We start from the raw sequence: 14011 nt of genomic DNA on the forward strand, positions 1-14011 counted from the left end.
AAAGTTTCCATGAGCGCAGCAGCAATTTATTCAGATCAGTAGTAGTTGTCATCTATGATCCAGAAATAAAGTATCTCTGCAAAAGTACTTTATATATTTCCTACACGTACATGAACACATTCGTAGCAAATAACACACAAACGACGAATGTGACCATTTCATGATTGTAGTGGTTATAAAGTGATACGTTACCATAATTGTAATTGCTCTCTTTCTGTGCAACAACTTGGAGTATTCGTTGCTGTTACATCACCCACACAGCCATCACCCACACAGCCATCACCATCACGACTGTTAGCAGGTCCGTTGCGTCTCATTTCTAGCAGCCCATCGCTTCCTTTGTAACGCTGCTGTAAGTGCTGCCATCCAGTACTTCATCGAAGATTTAAAATCTCTTCTTGTCTCGTCTTCCCTTCCCCGTATCCTTTTGTAACATTTTTTATTAGCCTTTTCTTCTTTCTTTATGTATGACCTATTCACTTTTTTTCCTTATTTTTATTTTTCCGCTCTCCCACTCTTCATAGTTCCCTCCCCCCATCCCCATTTTTCTCTCTACTCGTACAACTTATTTATTCCTTCCTCCACCGCGTCCACATGAAAAAAACCTCCACCTCCTCTATCTTTCTCATACAGAAGGAACTCCGTGCAAAACAGTTTATCACTATTTTACTCAAATGGTTGTCCATATTGCAGCAGCAAATTCTCAGTTTCCTACAATACGCCTCTTTCTCAATTGCTTTCTTGGTTTTAATGCGCTGCTCTTTCATTCTATTCTGCTTCCTAGGGATTTAAAGCTTCGCACATGTTCTAATGTTTCTCTACTCAGCATCATCTTTACGGTTTTATCTCTCCTAATGCCATTACATTTGTTTTCTCGTTCCATAGTTCTATCCTGTAGCTTCTATGACCTCCATTATTTCCTGCAACTGTGTTTCGTCCGTTTCTAAATGTTTTTCTTCCTACAGCTTTTACTTCCTTGTCATCTAGTGCGCAGTGCGCAGTGCTCACAAGGGAACCTCCCCATCGCACCCCCCTCAGATTTAGTTGTAAGTTGGCACAGTGGATAGGCCTTGATAAACTGAACACAGATCAATTGAGAAAACAGGAAGAAGTTGTGTGGAACTGTGAAAAAATAAGCAAAATATACAAACTGAGTTGTCAATGGGCCACATAAGCGACATAATGTACTATGCGAGATTAGGAGCGCCGTGGACCCGTGGTAGCGTGAGCAGCTGGAAAACTAAAGATCCTTGGTTCAAATCTTCCCTCGAGTGAAAATTTTACTTTCTTCATTTTTGCATAGTTATTATCTGTCCGTTCGTTCATTGACGTCTCTGTTCACTGTAATAAGTTTAGTGTCTGTGTTTTGCGACCGCATCGCAAAACCGTGCGATTAGTAGACGAAAGGACGTGCCTCTCCAATGGGAACACAAAACATTTGTCGCAAGGTCATAGGTCAACCGATTCCTCCACAGGAAAACACATCTGATATATTCTATACGACACTGGTGACGGCATGTGCGTCACGTGACAGGAATATGTTGTCGACCCACCTAACTTGTACACTTAGCGAATGGGTAAAAAGATTCTTCTACCTTGCCCGATTTAGGTTTTCTTGTTGATGTGATAATCACTCCCAAAAAAGTGATGAAAACATAGGAGTTTGTCACATCAATTGAAAATAAAAAATTAAAATTTTCACTCGATGGAAAATTTGAACCTAGGACCTTTTTTTTTTTTTTTTTTTTTTTTTTTTTTTTTTTTTTTTTTTTTTTTTTATATTATAGCCATTTGAACCATTTTTTGACAGTATGGAAGATGCTTGAAATCGTCAGAAAAATACGACGACCGTTGAGAAAATAATGCCTCCTATCTTTTTTTGGTGACTTTGGATGTCCGCGCGTGATGTCGTTGGTGTAGCTCTGATGTCTGAACCTTCCTCTTTCATTTGCAGATGTTTCCGTTGTTCTCAGTTATAGGCGCTAGCAGAGGAGTGTTCCAAAATTGAGTCTGAAATGGACGCGCGCATAAAACAGCAATTTTGATTGAATTCCTAAATGCTGAAGAAATTGCGCCAATTGAAGTCAATCGACGCTTGCTAAAGGTGGTGGAAAGGGTGTCTTTGACAAGCTACTGCCTGGTCACCCTGCATGGCTATCATCCCTCGCAATGATAAATAAATGTCGTGTGACGAGGGCCTCCCGTAGGGCAGACCGTTCGCCTGGTGCAAGTCTTGCGATTTGACGCCGCTTTTTTTTTTTTTTTTTTTTCATTTTTTTTGTTTTTTTTTTTATTTATTTTTTTTTTTTTTGTATATCATTTTTTTTTTTTTTTTTAAGAAAAATTACCTCTTCCACTTCAGGCGTTGGCCCCTATCACCCATACTACCCCCAAAAACCTATCTAGCCTAAAAACAAAAACAAAGCTAGTGCCACCGCCACTTTCATCCTGAAGCTAACTAGGACGGCCGTTCGCCGCCACTTCAGTTTCCGTCAACGAACAAAAATTAAATATGCCTCTGAACTTTGTACAAAAGAAAATAAAAGAAGAAAGGAAAGGGTATAATACTTTATTAAATTTTATTTGTTGTTCATTTTGTTCTTATTTTGTTCTTGTGTATTTATTTGGATTTGAAAGCAGGTCTCCTGCCCACTTTTTTTTTTTTTTTTCCAATGTGCGAACAGTCACAGTTAACCAAGCCTGGAAAACTAAAACAGAATGAAGACGCCATCGAAGATATGAGACATAAATAGCATGAAAAGAAAGTTACCACGTCGTAGTGAGGCTTCCCAGCGACTGCGCCCACTGATAAGATTGTTCAATATATGGTCGTTTGCAGTTCGTTCTGACCTCATCTGCCACTGCCTGGAACATTCCAGCTACACGGCGGGCTGTGAAAGGCACTCCATAGGTAGTTTGCGAAGCACTGTCGATATCTGGTATGCCCGGAAATAGCATGATGTCTTTCTTGCAAATAGAGCCAGAAGTCAAGGAAATCCTTGTGTCCGTCACGACAGAGGTAATGGACGGCATGTCCACGTATCCAGGTGACAGAGTTGGTTCGAGTCTTGGGGTAAAATGTCTCATCCGGAAACAATAACGTGCGTGCAGATATATGCTCCGGCCTAACTCGCAAGAGATAAGCCAGCATCTGCCGCACTAGGTGCCAAACCGGTTCCGCCTCTCCACAGCTGAGGCGGTGCTCGTCAGAATCTACTGTATTACAACCCACACAATTGGGAGATTCTGTCATGTGGATATTGTAGAGACGTTCTTGCGTCACGAGCTTTCCATTAACGACGACGTACCATTGAGAAACAACATCGGAATCAAGCATGGCATCGTGTACAGTCTTCCACACCACGCGCCACCGTACGTCAGGATATTTTAGTTCGACCACATTTAGGGGGCGGCGTTGCAGCATGTCATGATAGAGGCGTCGAGTTGTGGCCATTTGTGGTGTCGTGAGCGCGACACTGTAATAACTTTGTTCTAAATAGAAACGTCCTATATAAAAGAGGGACGCTGGGATGTCCTGTAGTGGCACCGGCGCTCTTAGTGAAGCAGGTCGTAGCGCCGTCAGAAGCAGACTCGTGAGGCTCGTAGGACAACGGCGCAGCAGACTTAAATGTGAGCTAACATAGAGGGCAATGGCCCTATCATGGACGTTAACTAGGCCGAGACCACCTTTTTCCTTGGGGAGGGTAAGAGATACGTATCTGATCTTCAGTAACATACCAGTGGTGACGAAGTATCCCAGCGCTGCCATAATGCTACGAGCCAAGGGCTTCGGAATGGGTAGCGTTTGGGCGACATGTGGTATGCGGGACGCAAGGTATACATTGGCATAATACGCCCGCTGAACGATGTTGAGGGATCGCAAGCGCTGATTTGCAATTCCGGCCCTAATTTGGTTAAGAAGGCGTCGATAATTGAGCGTCGTCGCGCGTCGCATGTCGTTCATGAAATCTAAGCCCAAGCAGCGTACAGTATCACTGAAGCGTAAGGGGGCAATGTGTTCCTGCGGTAGCCCAATCCCGATGCTCAAGGCGACGGACTTGTCAACGTTGATTTGGCTACCAGAAGCTGTACCGTAGGTTGCAATCCAGTCCAAAGCGGCGGCCATATCGTCAGCTCCTCGTATGACGATCATCAAATCATCCGCATATGCGGTGCAGCGATAGATGGAGCCGCCGAACTGTATCCCAGTGAGCCTGTCTCGGAGACCACACAACAAGGGTTCTAAGGCCAATGCAAATAACAATGTTGATAATGGACATCCCTGTCGTACTGATCGGCGGATCGGCATGGGTACCGTCAGTCTTCCATTGACAAGAACTCGAGAAGTTGCACCATGTAGTAGGCGTGTCAGCACTGTGATAAAGGGGTCGGGGTATTCCATGCGCCGTAGAACGGCCGTGAGGAAAGTGTGGCCCACACGGTCAAAAGCCTGGCTAAAGTCGATAGACGCGAGGGCTGCCGGCAAACGTCTCACCCGTGCAAGGGAGATGAGATCTCTGTAACGACATAACGCAGTTCTGATGTTGTTGGGTCCCCCCAAGGACGTCTGATCGCCGGACAAGACGTGCAATAGTGTGCCGCGAATACGTTCTGATAGCAGCCTCGAAAAGATCTTGAAGTCGCTGTTCAATAACGTTAAGGGACGATAGTCGCGGACATGATTCCGTCCCTTCGGCTTATGGATGGGGACAATCAGACCTTCCAAGAATGGTGCAGGCAATGTTATATCCGGGGACATCAATTCCTGGCAAATTTCGATCAAACACGGTAGCAACAGTTGTGTAAAGGCTCGATAGAACTCTAATGGTAACCCATCGATTCCTGGTGATTTATGGGGAGCACCTTTACCAATGGCGTCGAGCACTTCCTCTTCTGTCACTTCTCCCAGTAAATTCGGTACCATGTCTGGTGGAACTGTACCGTGGACATGTGCGGAAACGGTGTCTACCGTCGCCATATCAGGCGGCACTGCTGAATAAAGTTGAGCGTAATGCCCATAGAAGGCTTCTGCTATATCTGCTTGTTCTACCACATGTCGACCGTCGTCGGTTATCATGTCGGTTACCAGTGCCTTGCGGCGCCTCCTGCGTTCTATGAGCACGTGGTGCATAGATGGCCTTTCTGATCGTATCATGTCTGGAGCACGCGACCGTATAATAGCGCCTTGTAAATGATGGCGTGCTAAGGAGACGAGCTGCGCTTTCGCGCGATTGACTGTGATCTGCCTGTCAGGTGAGGGCTCCATAGCAAGACATTCCCGTAGGACGGTGTAATAAAAGTTTTCCGTGCTCCTCCTCCATGCCGCTGCTTCCCGGCCGTAAGCCATGAAGGTGCGTCTAAGAGCAGGCTTCGCACATTCAATCCACCAACTGAGGGTCGATCGGTACCGACCACGACGCCGTAAGGACGCGGTCCACGACTCTTCGACAGCACCTTTACATGCCGGCTCGTCCAGATGGGCGACGTTCAGTTTCCAGGGGGGCCTACTGCGCCACACACGTGCAGGTTTGAGGGCAATGGTGCAAATATAGGCTGTGTGGTCGGTGAATGCAGTGGGCCAGAGCTCTGCTCCTCTCGTCGCCGTCGAAAGGGTGCTTGTGACGTAAATCCTGTCCAACCGACTTGATGAATGGCTTGTATAATGGGTGTAACCAGGAGCTGGGCCATGGATGTGGCGCCACGTGTCAATCAGGTGGAGGTCACGCACTAGCATTTCCAATTCCGCACACGGGACGTGATGTGGCTGCTGATCAGATGGAGATAATGTACAGTTAAAATCTCCTCCGATCACCATATCGTCTATGTGGCCCATAAATAGACGCGTAATATCTTCCGAAAAAAAGCGGGCCCGATCTCTCCGTCTCCCTGATCCTGAAGGGGCATATACATTGATGAGTCGTACACCGTTGACAGTTATTGCCATGGCTCTTGCACTCGGTAAGTACAGTACGTCCGTAGCCGCCAAACCGTCCCGTAACAGAACAGCCACACCACAATCGGTAGAAGAGGCGTGGGAGATGTGGGCGGTATATCCGTAGAAGTCAGGGAAACTAGCGACACATACTTCCTGTAAGAGGGCCACGTCGATGTCCGCCGCATCAAGCATGCGTTGTAGCATTGTCAGTTTGTGTGGTGCCCTTATCGCGTTGATATTGATTGTGGCAAGGCGAAAGGTGTGCTGCCTAGCCTCTTCACCTAGGGTAGACGCCATGGCAATAAAAGCTAACCGCAAGAGATGCCGGACCCACCAAACCCGTTACAAATTATGAGTCGTTCACGCTAGTAGTGGCATCCCCAATGCCGCCCCCTCCCCTGTCACCCGTGCCCTCTTCAGGAAGTCCCTCAACATCGTCCGACCACAGTGGGTGCAACACGATGCTGTGTGGCTGATCAGCACCTAAATCTCTCTCACGTACGTCGTCTTTGGTAGAGGTAGACGGATCGCCATCCATCGACGCGACCTGCCGCGTTTGTGGTGCAAGAAGTAACTGGGCACTCGTAGTATGGGCAAGTGAACCGTGTACACCACTTAGATCCTCACCAGGCGCAGCATCCATGCTGTCTGATGAGATGTCACCTTCTTGACCGGCCGTGTGTAGGAGGCAATCGTCAGAAGGGGTCCGCCGACGTCGCTTGCGTCGTCGGGGCGAACGTTGCTTTCGAACGTGGACATCCGTATCCGAATGTGGGAGGCAATCCAGCGTCGTATCACCTTCCGCTAGGAAAGCCGCGGTCGGGACAATGTTCGCGTCCACGTCCATCGCGTTCTGAATGTTATGTTGCGTCTGGAGTCCGTGGGACTGTTGCTGCTGTTGTTGCTGTGGAGGGGGCGACATATGGGTTGGCACCAAGGGTCCTTTCTCGTCCTCCCGTGGTACTTCTGGCGCCGATGGATGTGTCTGATCGCCCGTTTCGTTCTCAACTATGGTGCGCATCGTCGTCTGAGCGTACGTGAGGGGCAGGATTGTCGTCCCCGTCGGGGAAACGGGGTCTCCCACTGGTATCTGCGTAATTCTACGTTGTAAGCAGCTCGATCGAACATGGCCTTCCTGCCCACATCCGGAACAGGTACGCGGTTGACCGTCGTACATGATGATTGCACGACAGCCACCGATGTTCAAATAGGACGGCACATGTTTCTTGAGCTCAAGTTTAATTTGGCGCACACCATTGTAGACCTTATACGTCGAGAAAGTTTGCCACTTTTCTGCAACGTGGCTGATAACATGGCCATATGGTCGGAAGGCGTCCTTGACAACTTCCTCTGGGACCTCGAAGGGGAGCTCAAAAACTCTTACAGTCCTTAGGCCCATGCCTGCATGATCCACCGTCACTGCACCGATATGCCCGTCAGAATGTTTGAATCGGAGAGAGTTCGAGTATTTAGAAACCACTGTCGCGCAGACCTCTGTACTGGTCATTTTAACATAAACCACGCTCGCCGTTATAGAAAAATGTATTCCGACGACAGTCGCCGGATCTAAACGTAGATCGTCGCGTATGAACTGTTCTATTTCATAGGCTCGAGGACGCGCGTGATCTGGTTGGAAAGTAATTTTGATCGTATCGTGGCGCCATGTGTGTGCCATAATCGGACTGAACTTGGAACAAATACAACTCGCGCCGCGAGAAGGTAAACACAAGCAAGCGCTCACGGTCGCGCACGGCGAGGCGCAGCGGACGTCCTCGCCCCACCGCAGCCGAAAGCAGACTGACCTTTTGTTCCGCAGCTGCTCACGTTACCACGAGACCACGGCGGTCGTGCGTTCTTATCCTCCTTAATGTTGCATATCTTCCCTTGCACTACTCAGTTTGTATATTTTGCTTATTTTTTCATAGTTCCACACAACTTCTTCCTGTTTTCTCAATTGATCTGTGTTCAGTTTTTCAAGGCCTATCCACTGTGCCAACTTATAACTAAATCTGAGGGGGGTGCGATGGGGAGGTGCGCAGTGTTATTCCACTGGACTCGCATTCGGGAGGACGACGGTTCAAATCCGCGTCCGCCCATCCTGATTTAGGTTTTCCATGATTTCCCTAAATAGCTTCAGGTAAACGCCGGGATGGTTCCTGTGAAAGGGCACCGTCGATCTCCTTCCCCTTCCTTCCCTAATCCGATAGGGCCGATGACCTCGCTGTTTGATCACCTCCCCCAAATCAACCGACCAACCAAACAGCTGTTAATAGATGCTGCAGTTTTCTATAGCAAAGATTTGTCCCATAAAAATTTACTGAAAACCGGTAAGATTTCGACAAAATATTAATCTGATGTAAAATCTTGCAGCCGGCCAGAGTGGCCGAGCGGTTCTAGGCGCTACAGTCTGGAACCGCGCGACCGCTACGGTCGCAGGTTCGAATTCTGCCTCGGGCATGGATGTGTGTGATGTCCTTAGGTTAGTTAGGTTTAAGTTGTTCTAAGTTCTAGGGGACTTATGACCTCAGAAGTTGAGTCCCATAGTGCTCATAGCCATTTGAACCATTTTTAGAATCTCGCAAATCGCTGTTAGCTTAGAGAACATTAAAGTTACGAAGTTCGGAAACGCAGAAATGTTTTAACCTCTGACTATGCAGTTTTTGAATCATAGAGTCATTCCCTTCATACAAATACCTGGGAGTAACAATGCGCAGAGTCATGAGCTGAAACACTAACATGAGCTCAGCTGTGCGAAGAGCAAACGGAAAGTTCGATGTATTGCTAGGATACTGATAAACATCAGTGTATCTACGAAAGAAATTCCTTGCGAAACACTCCTGCAGCTCAGGGATTAATATGACTCAGATATGTGAGTTCATATCAGGTTGAACTAGCCTGCGATTTGGAAACGTATAAAAAGAAAGCGTTCGTGAGTGGTTACAGGCTTGTTAGCCTCGAGGCACAGCGTAACTGGAACACAGAAAAACCCTTAAAACCGAGCAGGTACATGAAAAAGACGCCTCCAATGTTGCGAAAAGCTGCTTATAAAAGCTGCTCATAAAATTCAGAGAACTGGCTTTCAGGGGAGAGAGAGAGGGGGGGGGGGGGAGGGTTACTAAATTTCTTCAGCCTCCTAAGTATCGATACCGTGGAGATCGTGTCGATAAAATTAGACGGTTTATACAAAGGCGTACGATGATTCTTCCCACTTTTCATCTGTGGACGGAACGGGAAGAAGCCGTAATACACAATACAATAAATAGTTTAGTCTGTCACGTCAAAGAGATCATTTGAGCGCAGGCGTCACAATGCGTTTTGTAAGTAACTGTAAGGAAGAAATATTAGGTTTCATTTTATTTATTAGAAAATTGTTGCTGAGAACCTGCAGCTGTAAAAATAATGGATTTGTTTGTAAAATAACTTTTGCTACTGTCAGTTACGATTTTCTCTTCTTTACTTAATACATGACGCAATACTTCAAATGATTCACATTTTCAAGTATGTTCCTCGTGTGTTGTGGTATTTATGTGTAATGTTTCTTACAAGAGATCACACAAATTTTCAAAACACACAAGGTAAAAATTGGGTTCTCTTCATCTAATAAACCACAACAGGAGCAAATATATGATATAATATGTAATCGTGACCTATCTTCAGATTCTGTACTATATATATTAACATCTTAGGAATGCTCTAAGTTCTACCTAGGACAAACAGGCCGAAATTGCCACATCGTGTATAGACAAGAACACACACAAACACGACAGGACACACCACCAATAGTCGCACACGTACACATCTATTTGGACGTGTAGAGCAAAATATCAAAATAATCCAGTGACTATATAAAGGAAATGAAATGGATCAATTGGAAGAACTGGGGATATATTCATATCACAAAAGATATGAAGATAAAATATTGACTGAAAGACTGGAAGGTAACACGGTGAATTCCTTCAGACGCTTCGATAGTATGCTTAAATAAATAATAAAGTAGCGATAAATAGCAACAAGCACCTTCGTAACTATTACAGTATATAAGCGAAAAATGATTCCCAGTACAAACGCATCATCTCTGTTGACTATGTGTGAAATATCGTTGTGACTGTTATTGTACATTTCTATTTTGCATGATTTCTATGCACTTTAAATTGCATGAATGATGTTTAATATGTGTGAGTTTCTGCATAACAGGACTACAAAAAATTAAGTGACTACTACAATATTTTTCAAGCGAATTTTTGTTTCTGTGTGTCCATCTTTTTAAAGATGGTTCGGGACGTCGGCTGTTCAGTACAGAATGTCAAATCAAACAACTTTCAGTAGTCTAAATTTCTAAATTGTTATGTTACTGGGCTACCAGTTTCGGCGATACATTGCGCTATCTTCAGGCTCCCTGACCGACGTGTAGGAAGAACCTAACCTCAGTTCCGATCAAAATAGAGGCCAGCATTCACAGACTGGTATTTGTAGATTTTTGAGACAGGGATCGCTTAGTCTTTGAATGCTGGCCCCTATTTTGACCGAAACCGCGGTTGGACTCTTCCTATACGTCGGTTAGGGGGCTTGAAGATGGCGTAATATAACGCCGAAACTGGTAGCCCAATAACATAACAATTTGGATATTTTTGTTTCTTTCGATGCAGTCAATATGATTTCAGAAAATAATGCTTCTGTTTCACGACGGAAGCTTTAATTAACAACAAATAATCCTGAACTTGGTTCATTTAGTTGTTACACTACCTGGCAGGAAAGTGAAACACCCAGAAGACGGCCAAAAGTGACCATAGCTATAAAGTACTACAATAGCAACCGTTTCACATCTACTCCTGCCAAGTAATGGATGTCCCGCAGTATTCTGTGTGATACCGCTCCGTCAGTGTGAGGCTAGGAGCAGCCGCGCTGAAAGGGCTCTCACACGTTCAGTAGTACTGTCAAACAGTCAATATATTGACCGTCTGCGAGCGCGTACTGATGATTGCCAGTACTAATACTGACAAGCGGTAATGATGATCTTCAAAATATTTCCAGTTTGGTCAAAAAATACTGCATGTGTGTGTTCAGTTATTGGCGGCTTCATAATATTCTCAATTCAGATGTTGACAGAGCTTCAAGAACCAGTTACACAGTGTAGTGTGCACTGTTTGTTTGTGTTTTCAATTCGTCTTTGTGCGTTTCGCACCACAGGGTAAATTTTTCAAGTACTCTTTAATACAAAACAATTTTAATAGCCCTATGCGAGGGTTATCATTGTATATACCACTTTAGGAAGATCAGTGCAGGATTCTCTATGGCACTGCTTACTTCATTACCTTGCAAATATATAATAGGTTTGTGACTTACGTACCGGCAACAGTTGAAAAAACAAAACGCGTCTACTTCGAAAAGCGCCGGTATGTCATATCTTCAATGACAAGTAAAAGGTCTGCGAGACACCTTCTGAAACACCTTTGTATATTGGATTATGTGTGATTGTGAAATCCTTATGGCCCCATAACACAGAAGCAGCGTGGTATAAATACATGCGACTGGCAATAAATGTTTTCATCTGCCAACATCTAGGAACAAAAACGTGAAAAATAATTAATATTTTTAATTCGCACCATCGTGGTGAACAATCATGCTTTGACCTTATCATAAACATCTACGTTTAAATTTGCATTATATATGAATGTTTTGTGACCTGGTGATTCAGTTGATTAACTTTCAAGTTATTAACTAACATTTATATTTGAGTCTCTTGACAGCTAACGGATCTTTACGTGATGACAACTCTCAAAACATGTGCTAAAAATTATAGCTGTTCTGAAAGAGCTTCCAGGTTTTTCCGCCGTTCGCATCGCTATCGTAACTAGAAGGGCAGAAAGCTAAGTAGCATTTGTACCTTAAGTTGTACCGTAGTATTGTTATATGTGTCGGATATAAAGCTAAGCATCGTTTTGCCAAAATTAATCCAGAACCGCGACATATTTGTAAGCACACAGTTGAATCGCTGAGAACACCGTGCAGCGTCCGGCCAGTGCGATGGCACACTGTAGACTGCTGGAAGTTCGAAGAGCGACCGCGAGGTGGAAGCACGAGCGCGGGCGGCAACCAGTCACAAGATGGCCGCCCTTCGCTCCTACTGCAGCCTTGATCGCTGTTGTTAAAGCAGATATGACGGTTGGCTGTTGGCCCGCTTGCCGCTGCACTTCGATGCTTAAAAGCTCTTCGGTGCTGTGTAACTGTATTAAGTTAGCCCGTTCCACAGATACTCGTTCCTCTCCTGCATAACTCATTTGCGGAAGAGATTATTGTCCTCCACTTACGACAACAGCCATCATCCGAAAAAAAAAATAAAAAAAAAATGTTATGTGCAAAGGCTAAAGTATATGCTGATTAATCTTTTCAGCTCGTTGATGTCCCTGAGCAATATTTATAATGTCCATTTAGCAACTTGCTTGAGACGCAATCTTCACAAGTAAACGTTCAGGATGATATCGTGGCAGTTCGCCTAGTTCTTTTTTTATCTTGCGATGCAGTGCGGTCTTTTATGGTAAACAGCTTCCTCTCTCATTTAAGTCAACAACAGTACTATATCCCTGGTAGTACAGTACTTGTTTACCTAGCAATTCTCTTATTTTTTCCAACTACACTCATTTACACTACGTTCTTTCATGACTACCAACATAAAAATTACTTCTGAAATAAAAGGACCCTTCGGATTAGTGAAGTAAGAGCTGCTCCTCGTTATTAAACATAGTGCAAGATGGTCGTTGCTACTAAATAATCTATTATCAGGTTAAGACATTGTGATAAAGTAGATAACCGTAAGTAATAGAGGCGACCTATAAAACAAAACGTTATGTTTAAAGTAGTTGCTAAAGACCTTCCATTTTTATGCACGAATGCTTCCACGCTGGTCACATAAGCAGTCCGCCGATGTCGTTACTTGGCTTCGATACTTACTATTCGCTTCGTGATGTTTAACATGATGTTTAACGTTTTAAATCTGACGCTGTATCATAATTTGCGCATCGTCGTAATGTAACAGACAAGTACAGATAATAAAACGAAGATATTTAGATTTCCATGGACCAAAGATCTCTACCTTTAAACAGGCGAGAGCATTTCACTGGTTAAAAATCTTCGACGTGTTTATCCTGTCTTTTCTTATGGTTCGCGTGTCGAAATCGCCATCACTTCCGACTTAATTAATGGGAAGTCGTAACCCAATTGGAGAAAGACTTGGGAACAAAATCGGTGAGTGTAGCTATGTGTGGAAATTATTAGCTGACTCAGCATTCGAATTTCGAAATGTATATTAGGAAGATGTTTTCATGAGTACCATGTTAAGAAACATATTCGCCAGACAATAATGTTTGTATCATCTCTCAATACTTAACCGACAAATACTCAGAAGAGATAAAATACTCAGAGGAGAGAAATCATGTTGTATCTTACGTAACGAGCGGATAACACAGTTACGCTTTACCCCACATATCATATTGATAATACAATATAACGCTTTGGAGACAAAGCAATCGGTTGAATTATTTTCAACTGTGCATCGGACCAGTGACAAGCTGTACCGTTGTAATTAGAGGCAGATACTTGGTAATTATTATCTCATGTTTACGTTCCAACTGTTGTTGTCAGGTGCAACAAATTACGTCGGATGTACAGTAGCCGTTTTCAAATTGGCCCCGATTGCCACAATGAAGTATCGATATGGTCCGCGACGCGTTCTATTTGATAAGGAAATAAGTTGCGGGTTCCTGTCCCTGTTTGATCTGTCTGGAAATTCAGAACTAACATGTCCTGCAAATAAAACGTGTAATATGTTGACCGCGTTAACAGTTTAAGTGTATTGAGCAAGAATCGACAGCGCAATTCTTTGGTATGAATTTCGAATGTAACATGGCGACCTTCAGTTGTGCTCTTCTTTCGAACTGTGTGTTCTCTCTCTCTCTCTCTCTCTCTCTCTCTCACACACACACAAACACACACACACACACACACACGAGCGCGCGCGCGCGCGCGCGCACACACACAGGGGAGATTTTTATTGAGAAATATTCCAGCTGTGGCTTCGTG

This window comes from Schistocerca americana, chromosome 8 (assembly GCF_021461395.2).
Source record: "Schistocerca americana isolate TAMUIC-IGC-003095 chromosome 8, iqSchAmer2.1, whole genome shotgun sequence".
NCBI classification, from domain to species: Eukaryota; Metazoa; Arthropoda; class Insecta; order Orthoptera; family Acrididae; genus Schistocerca; species Schistocerca americana.